At 47.5% G+C, this 18,215-nt stretch overlaps 1 pseudogene; it reads right to left on the reverse strand.

Moving 5' to 3' along the window:
* Nucleotides 1–5,862: 5,862 nt before the first annotated feature.
* LOC116764008 lies at nt 5,863–7,558 on the reverse strand (annotated as a pseudogene).
* Nucleotides 7,559–18,215: the final 10,657 nt, after the last annotated feature.

The following is an 18,215-nucleotide window of genomic DNA, read 5'->3' on the forward strand; positions in this document are numbered from 1 at the left end:
AGAGTCATCCTCCAACAACCTCAACTTTCTCTCAAACTGAAAAGAAAAAAAGAAAAAGAAAAAAAAAAAGAGAGAGAGAAACCACCTCCATTTCTGTCTCCTTTTAAAATGCAGGAGGATCACAGGAATCAGACTCCCTGACTTCAGACTATACTGCAAAGCTACAGTAATCAAGACAGTATGGTACTGGCACAAAAACAGAAACATAGATCAATGGAACAAGATAGAAAGCCCAGAGATAAACCCACACACCTATGGTCAACTAATCTATGACAAAGGAGGCAAGGATATACAACGGAGAAAAGACAGTCTCTTCAATAAGTGGTGCTGGGAAAACTGGACAGCTACATGTAAAAGAATGGAATTAGAACACTCCCTAACACTGTACACAAAAATAAACTCCAAATGGATTCAAGACCTAAATGTAAGACCGGACACTATAAAACTCTTAGAGGAAAACATAGGAAGAACACTCTTTGACATAAATCACAGCAAGATCTTTTGTGATTCACCTCCTAGAGTAATGGAAATAAAAACAAAAATAAACAAATGGGACCTAATAAAACTTCAAAGTTTTTGCACAGCGAAGGAAGCCATAAACAAGACAAAAAGACAACCCTCAGAATGGGAGAAAATATTTGCAAACAAATAAACAAAGGATTAATCTCCAAAATATATAAACAGCTCATGCAGCTCAATATTAAAGAAACCAACAACCCAATCCAAAAATGGGTAGAAGACCTAAATAGACATTTCTCCAAAGAAGACATACAGATGGCCAAGAAGCACATGAAAAGCTGCTCAACATCACTAATTATTAGAGAAATGCAAATCAAAACTACAATGAAGTATCACCTCACACCAGTTAGAATGGGCATCATCAGAAAATCTACAAACAACAAATGCTGGAGAGGGTGTGGAGAAAAGGGAACCCCCTTGCACTGTTGGTGGGAATGTAAATTGATACAGCCACTATGGAGAACAGTATGGAGGTTCCTTAAAAAACTAAAAATAGAACTACCATATGACCCAGCAATCCCACTACTGGGCATATACCCTGAGAAAAACATAATTCAAAAAGAAACATGGACCCCAATATTCATTGCAGCACTGTTTACAATAGCCAGGTCATGGAAGCAACCTAAATGCCCATCAACAGACGAATGGATAAAGAAGATGTGGTACATATATACAATGGAATATGACTCGGCCATAAAAAGGAACAAAATTGGGTCATTTGTTGAGACGTGGATGGATCTAGAGACTGTCATACAGAGTGAAGTAAGTCAGAAAGAGAAAAACAAATATCCTATATTAACACATGTATGTGGAACCTAGAAAAATGGTACAGATGAACCAGTTTGCAGGACAGAAGTTGAGACACAGATGTAGAGAACAAACGTATGGACATCAAGGGGGGAAAGCCGCAGGGGGGTGGGGATGGTAGTGTGATGAATTGGGCGATTGGGATTGACATGTATACACTGATGTGTATAAAACTGATGACTAATAAGAACCTGCTGTATAAGAAAATAAATAAAATTAAATTAAAAAAAAATTTTTTTTAAATGGAGGAGGATAATGCCTAGTTAATGTCAGCAGCAGGCACACAGCCTCCACCCAGAAGAATCAACACATGAACTGACAAGTGAATGGACAAATACATGAAGGTAGCTGCTCAGTTAGAACTCCCTCTACATTCGGAACCAGAATATCTTGGTTCAGATCCCAGCTCTGCTACTACTTACTCCATGGCCTTGAGCAACTGCTTGATCTCTCCAAAGCCTCAGTTTTCTCATCTAAAAACTGGCATTAATAACTTTATCAACTTCACCAGACAACAGTAAGGATCAAAGGAGGTGACATATCAGAAAGGGCTTATAAACTCTAAAGCAATTTCCAAGTACTAAATATTGATACCACAAAATGCAATCCCTACCTTTAAGCAGCTTACAGTCTAGGCCTGTACTGTCCAATATGGTAGCCACTAGGTACGTGTGGCTACTGAGCACTTGAAATGTGACCGATGAAAATTTACACAGGCTGCAAGTATATAATACACACTAGGGAGTGTGTGTGCTTTAATACAAAAAAATGCCAACATATCTCGTTACTATGTTTTATACTAAACGCATGATGAAATGGTAATATTTTTATACATTGAACTAAATAAAATGGCAGTAGCTTATTAGTACACAAGTGCTGGCCAACCAATGTGTCTTGAAATGTAAATTAATGTGTCTCCTGGGCCTCTGCTGATCAGAAGAGCAAACATAAATACTTGGAACTCTAAGCAACCTTCAGGGCTATCCAATACAACACCTTATTTTTTTCAAATGAAGAATCTGAGGTCCAGAGAGGGTTGAGACTTAATCAAGACCACACAGCCCATGAACGACCCAGTGTATTTTCCATTAGACCACAGTGCAGTTTTTAGAGCTTTTCAAACCTTTTTTTAATAAAGAGTGCCTAAAATCAGGTCAAATGATAATTCTGGGAAATAACAACGTATCCACAGCTGGCAGATGAAAAAACTGAGGCCCTGAATGACTAAACACACACAATTAGTGGCATCTTTGAGGCGAGCACCCTTTCACCCCATGCTCTCCCTCCCACCCCAGGCTCCCTCTCCAGGTCCAGAAGATGGTGCAATAACATGTAGCATCCCCTTCCCTGGTGCCTCCACCACCTCATGTTCAGGACACGCCCATGAGCATTCTTCAGCCTAATTAAATAATGGAACCACACTGATCCTTTCTTCCAAGGTCCAGGGGCACTGTTTCCTCTCCACCCCAGTTCTGCTTGGGAATGTTGACTTTGGAAAACGGCACCAAATACACTCTTAACTGCAATTTCCAAATCAGAAACAGCCTCCAAATCTTTATTCAGCAGAGAGTAAAAGATCTCAGAAGGCTGAGCCTGTTTAGGCCGTGAGAGCCTAGAAGCTCTTCTGCCCAAAGAGCCTCCGGGGACAAACAGGTCATTACAAGTCAGCTCAAATCCACAAATGGGTACCTGCTGCATGTCCTGGAATTCAGAGGTGACTAAAACAAAGCTATCACCTCTTAGTCATTCCTGGTCCAACAGAGGAGATTCGTACAAATGGTTAGTTGGACTATGAGGCAGAAAGACATGGGTACCATACTTTGGGGGCCCAGAAATTAAGGAGCCTCTAGTTCAGGTAGGCTTCCTGGAGCAGGGGGGTCTGACCAAAGTCTTAGAGGATGAGAAGGACGTCATAGGCCAAGAAGGGACGGATAAACCGAGAGAGCAGAGATTCAAGACAACTTTAGTCTTTGAGGACATGCGACACTGGGCTGGCTGTTCCTTTCTGGCACTCTCCAAGGTGACCGTGAGCCAAGCTTCTGCAGCAGCAATATTAATAGTACCTCCTCACCTCTCGGGGATGCTTCACGGCCAATCTCATTGCATACTCACAAACACCCCAGAAAGCAGGCAGGGCAAATGTCACATAGCCATTCTCCAGAGCAGGGAGGACTCGGGGAGATTAGTGCCCTGACTGGCTTCACATAGCAATTAACGGACGGAGCCCAGGCATCACCAAGCGTTTCTGGGTCCTCCACCTCTGATCCTGCTTCCATACAGTTCAGCAGCTGAGAATTGCATAGCTCCAAGGTTTTCCCCAACCTCCCTTGTCTTAAAGGCAACTTAGTTATTGCCAAGTACCACTTATGGGGCACTTTGCATGAATGGCCTTGCCCCTGCAGCTGTTTTCTCAAGGTTTGTGTCTTATCTCCCAAGGTGTTTTTTTATCTCTCACAACATCTAGAAGGCGCTCAGTAGATTCACAGATTCATTGATTGGTAGGCCTAGTGCAGAGATGACGTCAAAAGGGAAAGGGCATGTTAAAAGGATTTTAAATATTATTGCTACCTAAATTCATAGACACTTTCTTTGGAGGTCTTTAAAACACAGGGCTAGCCTCTCTAATTACGCCCTATCTCCATGCCTGTCATGTACCTACAAACGTCTCCTTAATCACATTCAACCTACCTACTTGCCTCCCTGATATTATGACTTTCCAGACTGCTAGATAAACACCAATCCGTTTAACATCTATATCTTGGGCACCAATGCACAGGTAGGTGTGTGTGTGTGTGTGTGTGTGTGACATAAGGGGAGGAAGGTGTTGTAAGGAGATGCAGAGCCGGGCCCAGTCCACTAAGCCGCACGTGGCTATTAAGCACTTGGATTGTGGCCAGTCTAAATGAAGACACGCTGTGAGTGTAAAATCCACACTGGATTTCAATGATTTAGTGCAGAAAAACAAAGAATGTAAGATAGCTCATTAATACTGAATACACAACGAAAAGATAATATTTTAGATATAATGGATTAAATAAAATATACTATTAAAATTAACTTCACTCGTTTCTTTTTACTTGTTAATGTGGCTACTAGAAAGTGTTAAGATACACATGTGGCTCACGTTATATTTCTATCGGACATGACCAACCTTTAGAGGGGGTCTAACCCGGGAAGGGAACAGACTTGTGAACAAGCCACGCAAGTAGGACCCAGTGTGGGGAGTGGCGTCTCCCTCAAAACCTTAGTCTTGGGCTTCCCTGGTGGCGCAGTGGTTGAGAGTCCGCCTGCCGATGCGGGGGACACGGGTTCGTGTCCCGGTCCAGGAGGATCCCACATGCCGCAGAGGGGCTGGGCCCGTGAGCCATGGCCGCTGAGCCTGCGCGTCCAGAGCCTGTGCTCCCCAGCGGGAGAGGCCACAACAGTGAGAGGCCCGCGTACCACAAAAAAAAAACAAACAAAAAAACCTTAGTCTTATGGATCTTAATTTCTTTATCCATTTTCTCCATATTTGGTCCTTTAACTTGTCCAACCCAGTAACTATATCTCCCATTCCACCAACCGATTCAAACACATGCAGTTCAGAATGCAAGTCAAAGGCATCCTCGACCCATACCTGCCCACCACACATGCCTCTTGTCTGATTCCCTTTTCTTTTTATTGCCGACTTTGCCCAACTGCTGCCTTATCAACCACAGGACAAAGCACCTGGCACAGGGCAGTCCCTCAACAAGGACGTGAATGTGGGGCTGACGAATGGGTAAATGAACGTACAAAGTGCATAATGCAGATACGTGTGTGTGCGTGCACGCGTACACACACACATACACAGAGTCTTGTTTGTGTTTCTTGTTTCATACACACGTCTTGTGTCTTTAGCTAGCTATAAGACTTCTGCCTTAGGACTTTACTTAAGCTTTAGCCATATTGTTTTTATGCTAGATACTCAATACATTCTTGTTGGCTAATTAATTCTTTTCTTTTTCTGAAGCCAAGGAGAAATCACGTCCTTCATAAAGTCTCTATCGTCTCCTTCCACACTGCTCTTCCTCCTGATTCCCATTGACAGCCTATTCTATACTGTGTGACAATTATGTCTTGTGTTTTCTTTTTGTTTCATGAATGAATCCCGCACTCCCTTTGGTCTTCCCTCTACCCACACTCCCAGTGAACTGTAAACTTCTTTGAAGCCTGAAACTATCTTCTCTTAAAGCTCTAGCACAGAGCTTAGCCCATGGTAATTGTTCAATAAAGACTTGCTGGTTGGTTGCTTGGGGGGATATACCTCTAAGAGTCTTGTGATATTGTGATTTATAATAGGAAACATATAGGCATACCTCAGAGATATTGTGGGGTCAGTTCCAGACCACCACAATAAGTTGAATATCACAATAAAGTGAGTCAAATGTTTAGATTTCCTAGTGCATATAAAAGTTATATTTACACTATACTGTAGTCTAAGTGTACAATAGCATTATGTCTAAAAAAAGGTACATACTTTAGTTAAAAAAATACTTGATTGCCAAAAAATGCTAACTAACCGTCATCTGAGCCTTCAGTGAGTTGTAATCTTTTTGTTGGTGGAGGTTTTGCCTCGATGTTGACTGATCTGGGTGTGGCTGCTGAAGGCCGGGTGGCTGTAGCAACTTCTTAAAATAAGACAGCAACCAGGTTTGTCGCATCAATTGACTCCTTTCCTGAATGATGTCTCTGTAGCAGGCAATACTGTTTGACAGCATGTTATCCACGGTAGAACTTCTTTCAACTAAGTTTATCAGCTAAGTTTACAACATAACGTAAATCTTTGTTGTCATTTCGACAATCTTCATAGCGTCTTCAGCAGGAGTAGAGGCCATCTCCAGAAACCATTTTCTTTGCTCATCCATAAGAAGCAATTCATCATTAAAGTCTTACCATGAGACTGCAGCAATTCAGTTACATCTTCTAATTTTGCTGTTTCCACCACATCTGCAGTTCCTTCCATCACTAAAGTCTTAAACCCCTCAAAGTCATCCATGAGGGTTGGAATTAACTTCTTCCAAACTCCTGTTAATGTTGATATTTTGACCTCTTCCCATGAATCACAAATGTTCTTTATGGCATCAAAAATGGTGAATGCTTTCAGAAGGTTTTCAATTTACTTTGCCCAGATTCCTAAGAATAATTACTATCCATAGCCTTATGAAATGTATTTCTTAAATAATAAGACTTGAAAGTCAAAATTACTCCTTAATTCATGGGCTGCAGAATGGACGCTGTATTAGCAGGCATGAAAACGACGTGAATCTCATTGTACATCTCCATCAGAGCTCTTGGGTGACCAGGTGCATTGTCAATGAGCAGCTGTATTTTGAAAGGAATCTTTTTTTCTGAGAGTAGGTCCCAATGGTGGGCTTAAAATATTCAGTAAACCATGTTGTAAATAGATGTGCTGTCATCCAGACTTTGCTCTTTCGTCCATAAAGCACAGGCAGGGTAGATTTAGCATACTTCTTAAGGGTTCCAGGAGTTTTTGAATGGTAAATGAGCACTGGTTTTAACTTAAAGTGACCAGTGGCACTGGCTCTTTAAGACAGAGTTAGATTGTCTTTCGAAAATTTGAAGTCAGGCCTTGACTTCTCCTCTCTAGCTATGAAAGTCCTAGATGACATCTTCTTCCAGTACAAGGCTGATTCGTCCACATTGAATATCTCTTGTTTAGTGTAGCCACCTTCATGATTATCTGAGCTAGATCTTCTGGGTAACTTGCTGCAGCTTCTCCATCAGCACCTGCTGCTTCACCTTGCACTTTTAGGTTACGGAGATGGCCTCTTTCCTGAAGCCTCATAAAGCAAACTCTGCTCACTTCAAACTTGTCTTCTGCAGCTTCCTCGTCTCTCTCAGCCTTCAAAGAATTGCAGAGAGTTATGCCTCATGCTGGATTAAGCTCTGGCTTAAAGTGGGATGTTGTGGCTGGTTTAATCTTCTATCCAAACGACTAAAACTTTCTCCGTATCAGCAGTAAGGCTGTTTTGCTTTCTTATCACTTATGTGTGTCCTGGAGTAGCACTTTTCATTTCTTTCAAGAACTTCTCTTTTCATTCAGAACTTTGCTGTTTGGTGCAAGAGGCCTGGCTTTTGGCCTATCTTGGCTTTTGACATGCCTTTCTCACTAACCTGAATCACTTCTAGCTTTTGATTTAAAGTGAGAGATGTACAAGCTCTTCCTTTCACTTGAACACTTACATGCCATTGTAAGGTTATCAGTTGGCCTAATTTCAGTATCATTGTGTCTCAGGGAATAGGGAGTCCCAAGGAGAGGGAGAAACGTGGGGGAGCAGTCAAAATACAACATTTATTAAGTTCAACATCTTATATGTGTGCAGTTCATGGCTCCCCAAAATAATTACAATAGTAACATCAAAGATCACTGATCACAGACCACCATGACAGATTAATAATAATGAAAAAGTCTGAAATATTGTGAGAATTACCAAAATGTGATACAGTGACACAAAGTGAGCAAAATCCTTTTGGAAAAATGGCACCGACAGACTTGCTGAATGCAGGTTTGACACAAACCTTCGATTTGTAAAAAGGGCAATATCTATGAAGCACAGCAAAGCGAAGTGCAATAGAACAAGGTAACCTGTATATTTGGTCTTGTCCCCTTTCCTGGTACAGAGGCTGGAAAACCCTTGGAATTTCCTAAGAGGTGAGAGCTAGGGAGGTGTCTTTTGTTCCATGAATGATGTGGCTTTTGGAAAGCCCTTAGGTAAACTAAGGATGGGGATGCTGGTTGCCAGAAAAACCAACCATGTGATTAGAGGGTGGAACTTTCCATTTCACCCCTGACCTCCTGGGATGGGGGAGGGGAAAAGCTGGAGATTGAGTTCAATCACCAATGGTCAATGATTTAATCATTCACGCCTCTGTAACAGCAGCCTCCACAAAAACCTAAAAGGATGGGTTCGGATAGCTCCAGACTGGTGATCATACAGAGGAAATTTGGGGAGAGTGGTCTACCCAGAGACAGCATGGAAGCTCTGTGCCCCTTCCCACATACCTTGCCCTATTCACCTCTTCCATCTGGCTGTTCCTGAGTTATATCCTTTTATAATCAACCAGCAATCCAATAAGTAAAACATTCCTCTTAATTCTGTAAGCCTCCCTAGCAAGTTAATCAACACCGAGGAGGAGGTCATAGGCTCCAAACTATAGCCAGTTGATCAGAAGCACAGGTGACAACCTAGACTCGCAATCACCTCTGAAGTGTTTATGTGCTGAGGGGGGTTGAAGGCAGTCCTGTAGGACTGAGCCCTTAACCTGTGGGATCTAACTCTATTTCTAGGTAGTGTCAGAATTGAATTAATTGTCAATTTGAGTTAACAGACACACATTGGAGGACTTCAAAGGAGATGTATTTTGTAAGCTTGGTGCCTGGATTTCTTATCCCTTCTCTCTACCCCTAGCATTCACCTATGTCCATTAAAAATAAAAATTACTTCAAAGGGTGAGGCCCCCTCCCCACAACACACACACCTGGGGCTCCATGCACTGCCTGTCAATGGGTTTCTCCTTGCTAAGAATTCTCTTCACGAATGAATCAACTGGTCTGCTCACAAACCAATCACAGTAAGGCCATTTAACCTGGGGCTCCAGAAAGAGGCCTCCAACCAGGAGCTTCTGCAAAAACAGGTGCTAATTAAGAACTCCCTAATCTGTATCAGCTCTTGCACGGACAAGGATGGCTGTGAGTGGCCCCAGCAAGGGCAGGGAAGGCAGGCGGGCCTCTGAGCAGTGGTGAGTTCCCGGCAGGGAGGACAGGAGACCTCAGAACGAACATGACACCATGCTCTTTACACACACAAAGCTCCTAGAAAGAGCCCACACATGCCAAAGTTTGGTCCCTCGTGTTCACCAAGCCAGCAGACCAGGGCATAATCTCAGAAGACTCCACCTCCTGTGGCCTAGAGGCTGTCCCTGGGTCCTGCCCTCTGGCTTCCCAAGGCTCCTCTTATAGTCGGAGACCTCGGTGCTGGTCAACAGCGAGACACTGGGTGAGGGCTGGTTGGAAGGGGAGGAGTGGCCCTGTTTCTGCAGTTGCATCTGGCCTCTTGACCTTCTTTACCACAAGGCCACTCCTGTTATCCTAACTCTCTTGAATTTCCATGGGGCTATGGGTGCCTTGCCCACAGAGTGACAGTCCCATGGCATCAACCAAAGAACGTGTTTGGAATAGGAGAGAGACTAGGCTTTGGCCCATAGGTGCTCCCTGGGCCACCAGCAGACCATTCCTGGGAACGCTCAGTGAAGCCACCTATAGCCCTGATATCAAGCCTAGGATTCTCCGACCTTCTTTAAGGGAGCATCAGGTCTCTTACCCAGCATCTCAGATCTTACAGGGCCTAGACCCTATGGGCCCGAGAGAACAGTGCTCCTCTAAGCTACACCCCACCTATCTCCGGGACCCCTCTCTCTTGGCCCCAGTAATGTCTTCTAGACTGAAATAAGCAGGTTCACCAAATGTCACAGGGGATGAGCCTTAGAGCTGTCTTTTTCTAAGAGGTCTCTATACCCAGATGTGGAACCCTGACGTAGTTTTGAGGGTTTTGAGGGCTCATCCCTGACTCACTTTTAATTTTACCCAGGCCCTTAGAAGACTTCACAGCATAAGTACTAACCCATTAGGAAACTTGAAGGCTATGGTCGGCTCCAGACTTTGCTGGCATTTGGGGGGTTGCTCTGGCTGTCCCAGAGATGGTGGAGCTACCAGGGACCCCAACAGAGGCATGCGTGACAGCTTATTCACCATCCACTCACCTCCCCACTGTGCTGTGAGGGGGATGGGTCTTCAGGCTCTCCAGGAAGGCCAACCCCTAAAGCTGCTGTGATGTTTGGGATCCCCCAGAGCTGACCTTGGCGTTCTCAGGGGCCATCCTCCTTCACTATTGCCAGGGTCTCTTAAAGCCCTGGTGTATGAGGGCCCTGCACTCAGGAGAGAAGGGAGCCAGGAGCAAGGGGAGGAAAGGGAGAAAAAGGCCAAGCATCTCCCAAGCCCAGGCACCAAGCTTGGTAATTTGCACCCTCTATACCCCTGGCAGCACTCAGGAGAGCACCTCTCTCCTCTCTGGAGACCCCACTGGCTCTGTGGGAATATTCCCGGTTGTGCTGTGTACACAGTGGGTAGGCTGTGGCAAAGGCAGGTTTGAGCTCACAGCCTCGATTCAAAAGGGCCATCCACATTCGAAACTCGGCAAGACTCTGAACAAATTTCTGAACAGCTCTGGGGCAGCCGAGATTGGGAAATTCTTAGTGTACCCACCCTGAAAAGCTGCATGACATACGGAAACATTCTGATCACCAGAACTTACACAGGCCTTGGCCTGTTCTGCAGGTGCCATGATGCTTCAGAATTTCTTACCAAGGCTCTGTGCTTCGTTCTTCTTGGGGCGAAAGCGAGGCTCTTAGGCCCAGGGAATAGCACATAACCAGTGGGTACGTGTATCCCCTGTGGACATCACTGCCATGTAGAAAAGCGGAGAATCACTGGACTGGACTGCACGCAATGCTCTGAGAGCAGGAGAGCCTATCTTGTATCCAGCACCCTCCACAGGGCCAGCCACACGGCAAGTGCTCAACAAAGACCCGCTGATTATAATGCATCAGTCTCTAAATGGATTTGTTAGTGACCTCAGTATAGGAGATCCACAAACAGGCCTCTCCTGGCCATGAGAGGGACCACACTGCACCCCCATGCTCCCCTTCCCAGGGAACAGGCCGAGTCAACAGAGCAGGGCAGGCAATAATATGGGTGATGGGAGATCTAGAATGAGGGCAGTTGGAGGTCTGGAGGTCGGCACCCAGCATGACCTGGAAAGCTGCTGAGCCCGTGAAGGGACCCAGGCAACCACGAGCCAGCATCACAGAGGACTGGCAGGCAGAGCAGGCACGGGGACCTTTCTGGGAGCGCCACTAGGATCCCAGGGAGGGCTCGGTAGGGAGCCCCGAGCAAGCTTCAACTCCAGATGAACTGGGCCCTGAGTGAGGGGGGGGCAGGGCAGAGACTGAAGCTCCAGGGGCTGAGAGGAGCCTCAGAAGAGATGGCCTGCGGCCCAGCTGCTCGTCCAGAGCCCCTGAGTCGCAGCAGCGTGCGCCCTGGCATCCAGGTAAGCCTGAGCTGGAGGCTCTGCTCCTGGCCCCTAGAGGAAGGTGACAGGGACACGGCATCAGGGCCTCTGCAAATCATTTCAACAGTCAGAGCCAAAGAACCACACTAACTGACCACAAGAGAGGCCAGAAAGTAAACACACCACCTATGACCTGCGCCTTCAAGGAGAACCCTGAGAGCCCCGGCCGGGCCAGCCTCGCATGCACCATCTCACCGTCCCACAGCCTGATATCCCCTTCAAGCTCCGCATTTCTCTTACGCAACAACTTCAGCCCATGCTCTTTGAGTGCGTGCGCTCCTGGATGTGTGCACACACCTACCTCAGGCATTAGAAGAGCAAGGGTTTATGTTCTTTACTGTCCTCACAGGCATTTCTATTGAAGTTACGTTTTCCTCAACCTTTATTGCAGGTGAAAGAAATGCATAAATGGGCAGGATGGAATTACTGACATGTTCAGGATATATGAGGGACATTAAAGGCATTGTTAGGATCTGACGACAGCTGCCAAGAATCTTTTCTATAATCATAAATGAGATAAGCGCGAAGCCATGAAGGCGACAGAAAAATCCCAGCACGAGCCAGGGCAGGTGTTTCCCTGCTGCAGTTAATGACCCTGGGGGAGTTTGCCGCAGACCCAGAACATGTGCAGGTGCCTCTGGCCCTGGGCTCGGAGGGCCGGGGAGCCTCAGGGTGGGTCACTCATTCCTGATGTCCGTTCTTACCTGCGTTTTCCCGGCTGGGGCCCCTGCCTGGGAAGTATGGCCTCCTGGCATTCATCTGTGGGAACCCCTGCCAGCCTCCGAGTCTCCCAGGCTCAGGCGGACCCTCTTCTTCCTGGGCGGGAATCAGCCGTAGCCCCTCCGCTCCACGTCTCCGGGCCTTCCCACAGTGCTTTTGCACAGCAGGGCATCTCCTGGTTTCGCTGCAGGGCGCACGTTGCTCACGCAGGCAAATCTTTCACTGGGCTCTTATTAGCTACACCCTGGAGATACCTCAACGAACAAGGGGGTACCTACTGCCTCTACTGTTACTTTCAAACGCTTCCTCCCTTCCTTCCAAAAGTAGTCTGTTCTGACACTGGCAAGCAACTTCATATGATGGATACACCCCACTCTGTCATCCCTACAGAGACCCTCAGGAGCCGAGTCAGCCTGAGAGAAGCTGTGAAGTCCACAGAGCTTAACTCAGGGTGCTCAGCATGTCTGTCCTTCTCTCCCTCCACTCCTCTCGCCCCGCCCGCACCCAGGGCTCTCCAGCCTCTGGGGTCTCACACAACTGGAGAACTCAGAGGCATGGGGAAGGGACGAGGTGCAAGGGGGGAGGGCTGCGGCTTCAGCGCTCAGCCTGAAGGCAGATTCCAAGCAGTGAAGGCTTCAGGGACGGGCCTTCGCTCCAGGCGCTCCACAGCTGAGGCCGGACAGGGAATTCAGTCCACCCCCTGCCCGCCGCATTGTAGGCTAGTCAGACTGAGGGGGTGCGGCTCCCTCAGCCTTCCAGGAGGCGATGGGGAATGCGGAGGCTCTGGGACCTAGGGCAGACCCGCCTAAATGTCCTCGCCTTTTCCCCCCCCTCCTCAGAGAGAACTCCAGTTCCTAGGCTCTCGTGGCCACGTGGGCCAAGCTAAGAGTCAGGGGAAATGACACGCCCATGTTCTAAGGTCCCTCATTGAACCAGGGTGTCATGGTTTGGTTTGGAGCTCTCCCCTAAGCTCCCAGATAAACATAGGTGGAGAGTCCACAGGCACCAATCCATAGCAGGAAGGGGCTTTAATGGTGGGAAGCTCTGGGCCAGGGGTCTTCTGGGAAATCCAGGGGGAGGCAGGAAAGGCTCCCAAGGCTTTTGGCTTTTCTATCTCAAATGCCACCTGCACTCACCCCAGGATGGCCCTCCTGCTGCCATGATGCTAAGCCCACCCAGATGATTCTTACTTCACCCCAATTCAACAACACCCTGTCTACCCCACTCATTTGCTGCATGGCCTCCCAGATCTGTCCGCTTTCTAAGCCTGTTTCCTCATCAGTGAAATGGTGACGGTAGCAGCAGTGCTTCCTTCAGGGCTGTGACCGTTAAACTGCATGTGGCGCACCTGGAGCAGCGGCTGACCCACAGCAACTACTCACTTAACGTCAGCTGCTGTGGTTGGTGTTACAACTGGCCCTTGAACAACATGGGTTTGAACAGGACCGGCCCACTTATACGAAGATTTTTCTCAATTGTAACTAGCACAGTACTGCACCATCTAGGCTTGGCTGAATCTGAGGAGGCAGAGCTGAGGATATGAATACGGAGGGCCTACTATAAGTTATATGTGGGTCTTCCTCTGTGCGGAGGGCCAGTGCGCCCAGCCCTCAAGTTCAAGGGTCAACTGTATTAGTATTATCATCGTTATTCTCCCTGGGTGAGCTCTGGGTTCTCTACTGACAGTTACCTTTTATGTGCAATCTTGGGCCTTATGGGCCTGGAGCCGGTGGGGAAAGGGAGCTGGGACCACGGAGTACTACTTATTGCTATTTGTTCGCACCGTTGCCAACTCCTTTCCACTGAGCACCCACTCCATGCTGGCGATGGCATCTAGACAGGACTTCCCAAATGTTAGTGTGGAGATCTTGCTAAAGCACAAAACACTGGGCCACGCCCTCAGAGTTTTTGTTTAAACTTGCATTTCTCCCTGGTTCCCAGGTGATGCCGATGCCGCTGGTCCAGGGACCACACTTTGAGAAACACTGCTCTAGGATGCCGGAGGCATCCGCTTTGTCACTGCTGTGCCCCCGGCACGGTTCTCAGCACAAAGTAGGTGTTCAGTTACCACTCGATGCTTTGTTTGTGCCTTGCCTACTCTGTGATCAGCTAGCACACTGCCTCCTGGCTTGGGGCAGCCGGACCCTCATTTGAGAAGCATGCGATCTGACTACTCAAGCGGCAGGGAGACCACTCAGTGCTGAACCTCCGCAGAGAGCCTCCAACAGAACTGGAGGCCAGCCCACACCCGCTGGCGAAGCTTCCCACCCTGCCACACCCAGCACAGGCTCCCCACAGCTGTCTGTCACAAGTAATCCGTGACATGTCCCGCATTCTTAACTGTCCCCGAGACAGAATGGAGCTGAGGTGAAAGGCAGATAGTGAGAATGGGGAAGGCAGGCAACCTGATGCCAGCGACAGCAGTTCTCAGCCTTTCAATAACCCACCAAACTCTTCTAGCCTTTTTTTTTCTTCTCCTTCCTTTTTTCTTTCCCTCCTTCTTCCTCCTTTTCCTCCTCTTCTTCCTGCTCCTCTGCCTCTTCTTCTTCTTTTTATATACAGTTGACCCTTAAATGACAGGGGTTAGGGGTGCCAACCCCAGCACAGTCAAAAATCCATGTATAACTTATAAGTTAACCCTCTAGACCCGTAGTTCTGCATCCACAGATTCAACCAACCACAGATTGTGTAGTACTGTAGCATTTACTGAAAAGAATTTGCATGTAGGTGGAACCGCACAGTTCAAACTTGTGTAGTTCAAGGTTAACTGTACTTTTTACTGGTTCCCAGTTTTTCACTTTTATCTTCTAAAATGTCTTCGACCATGACAAGGCACCCCCATGACCAATGATGAGATTTAGGAGTTCCTCACTGAGATATAGGTTTAGCAGACCTTGGAGGATGTAACGCCTTCCAATCTGTTGCCTCCATCACATCTGCCTAAATCTTCCTTTGTAACATGACCCCATCCTGCATCCCAAACATTAGGCTCCCATGAGCCTCCACCCACCACATTCCCCATGAACTCAGCTCATTTTTAAGATCATGGTAGACTCTTGCTCTGTCTCCAGGGAGGCCTACATCATTCTCCTTGTTGGAGCAAGTCCTCAGAAGAAAATGCCAGTGCAGCAGAATAGAACCGTGTCACCTATTCTCCTCTTGGGAAACAAAGTGGGGAAAAGGAGGGCCAGATGAAGACAGGGGGATTAGGTGATGGAGAAGCAGTTTCTGCTGAGGGTCAGAAGGTTGACCGGGAAAGCCTGGGGTGGGGCCGAAGTGGAGTGGCTGCCAAGGGCACCTCAGATGAGCTTCTGCAGGGCTCCTAGGGATGAGTGTGAGAGCCTAGCAAGCAGGAAATACATAAAGGCTGCATGGCCCCAAATCCCCCACCAGAATTAACCGAGAACAGGCCTGCACTGTGCTATGAGTCCACGGCAGGTAGGGGTACATGGAGCAGGGGAGTCCCTCTTCCCCTGCCTCCAGGGCTGGCTCCTGGGACCCCGCAGGGAAAGTGCCCTCTCAGAGCAGTCAGTGATGGCCTTCCGGGCATGAGCATAAGGTGGTCCAGGGGTCCGCTCTGAAGGACAATACACAAGATTATGTGAGTTCTAATGGGGTTTTGTTCTCTTCTTAGACACGGCACATATGGTCCAATAACCTGGGCATTTTTCTGCTTTTTTTTACCCTAAATTAAAGGGTTTGGGGCTTTGTGGGCCACACTGCATTCCTATGGTTAATGAGAACCACAGATGTGTCTTCTTCAGTTTGGGTTGAATCCCCCGTGGACTAGTTCGTTCTTTGAGCCTCCCCACAGCACCTGTAGGGGTTTCTGCCCACGGTGGGTTTGAGTGGTGCTCACCAGTCTACTCTCGTGGGTTCAGATAATAGCAGTGGGGAAGGAGATTAGCTACGGGGAAGGAGAGGCTGAAACTCAGAGCTGCTGAACAGCCCCGCAGGGCCGGGGCCACCTATTATACAGGGAAGATTTGGCAGGCCACGCAGGGCTGAAATAGGACATTATAAACAGAGTGGCTCAACTCCCTTTTCAATCAAGAAAATGCATTTTTGTTTGTTGTTGTTTTGCTTTTTGTTTTTTTTCTGATCCTTCTTTCAGGAAAATGGAAAAGAGAAGGGAAAACAGACGGAAACATAAAACCATGTTCCCTCAGCTTGACAGCGGCCAGAGCTCTTGACGATTCAACTGCAAGTTTACAGACTGTTCCCATTTGGGTGGTTTCACTGAGCGGCAGATAAGCAGTGGCTTCTCTGCATCTACTTACGGTGTCAGCAACAAGCAACAGCATTTCTGGGATTGTTCACCATCGTAGGACCCTTGACATTAATCAAGTCCATGCTCTGGCTCCCAGCAGGAGGAGCTCAACTCGAAATCACTCCAGGTTACAGACAACACACTCCGGGGAGTTACCACGTGCACAGCCTCAAACTTCACATCAACCATCTGAGAGACAAGTGAGAGACCCGTCGTACAGCCAGTGTTAGAGGCAGAGACTGAAAGACTGAAACCAGTCAGAGTCCCAGTAGTCCTTGGCCAGGGCTGGGCATCAGATTCACTGGGGGCTGTTTCCAAAAGGTGCAAACCCAGGCCCCGCCCCCAGAGGTTCCTTTTATAGGTCTGACCCAAGGCATCTGTATTCTGCAAAAGCAGCTCAGTGATTCTGGTGTGTACCCAAGGTCACCATACACAGCTGAACAGTACATGACAGCCCTGTGGGCCCTCTAGTTCTAACCACTGGATTCGACCCAGCAAGGCGGCCAGCTTCCATGCAGAAACATGCTGGGACAGGATGAAGAAGGTTGGCAGGGTGACCCTTTGCTAGCAGCAGAAAGCCCTTGTCATTCCGATCCTGAAGAGGCTGGGTGGAAGAGTGTCAAGCCACATCACCCAGAAACAGCTTAAACTACTGACTCATGGCCTATCCATCAGTCAGCAGGGTCCTGCCCAGGAATGACTGGCCCAGAGGGTATGGGCTTTTGAACTCTTTAGAGGAAAACTAGAAAAGAATTTCTTGGTTTAAAAAAAAATGCGAGGCTCAAAATGTAATGTGCCAAAACTTAGGGGGAAAGGTCAAAAAACCCTGCTGCCTGTTCCCAATAACCAGCTAAAACTCTCCAGTGAAGTTGACTACTTTGGTGGTTAAAAGCACGATGCTTGTGCCAGACTGCCGGGTTCAAATCCCAGCACAATCACTTACTGTGTGACCTTGCACAAGTTTCTCTCTCTCTCTCTCTCTGAGCTTCAATTTCCCCATAGGGTTGTTATGAAGATTAAGTGAGATAATATTCATAAAGTGCTTAGGATGGGGCAGGCCCAGAGTGCTGCGTAAGCGTTAATTACTGTTGTCACTGGGTGCAATGTTCTCACGACCGCTTCCAGTCATTCTTAGGCACCAAGCCCCCAAAACTGAAGATCTGAGGAGACATCCCAGTGCTCCTGAGGGCAGCAGCCAGATGAAGACTCTCCCCTCTTCCAGCCTTTTGGAGAGACGGGTTTTGGAGAGAGATTGGGTTAGGAAGTATTTAGATGGACTGGTTGAGTAAACTGTGATACATTCAGATGATGGGATGTGATTTGACTGTTACAAATAACGGCGCGTGCATAGCAACACACGTGGAAGACCTGTGTGATCCAGTGCTGAGTGGAATAACCAGGTAACAGAACAGAATGGCCCCGTTTCTGTTAAAAGCATATACGTGCAACATGTATGAATCATACTCCACAAGCTCAGATATGCAAGAAGTATCACATGTCATTATTTAAATCAACTCAAATCTGACTTCAGGTTCTACCCTGCTGGGCTGGCAGGCAATTCACTCTTGGCATCGCTGAGTCTTCTTCTCCTACCCAGCATCACACGAGAATCCAACATGCTAACGCGGTGCCCAGAAAACAGAGGCTGGCCTCTAGCCCCTCATCCCTTGGCCACGGTCAAGCCCACGGGTCTCTCGCAGGTAGATGGCTGTTCATGAGATGGGGATGTG

This window comes from Phocoena sinus, chromosome 13 (assembly GCF_008692025.1).
Source record: "Phocoena sinus isolate mPhoSin1 chromosome 13, mPhoSin1.pri, whole genome shotgun sequence".
In the NCBI taxonomy this organism is placed as follows: domain Eukaryota; kingdom Metazoa; phylum Chordata; class Mammalia; order Artiodactyla; family Phocoenidae; genus Phocoena; species Phocoena sinus.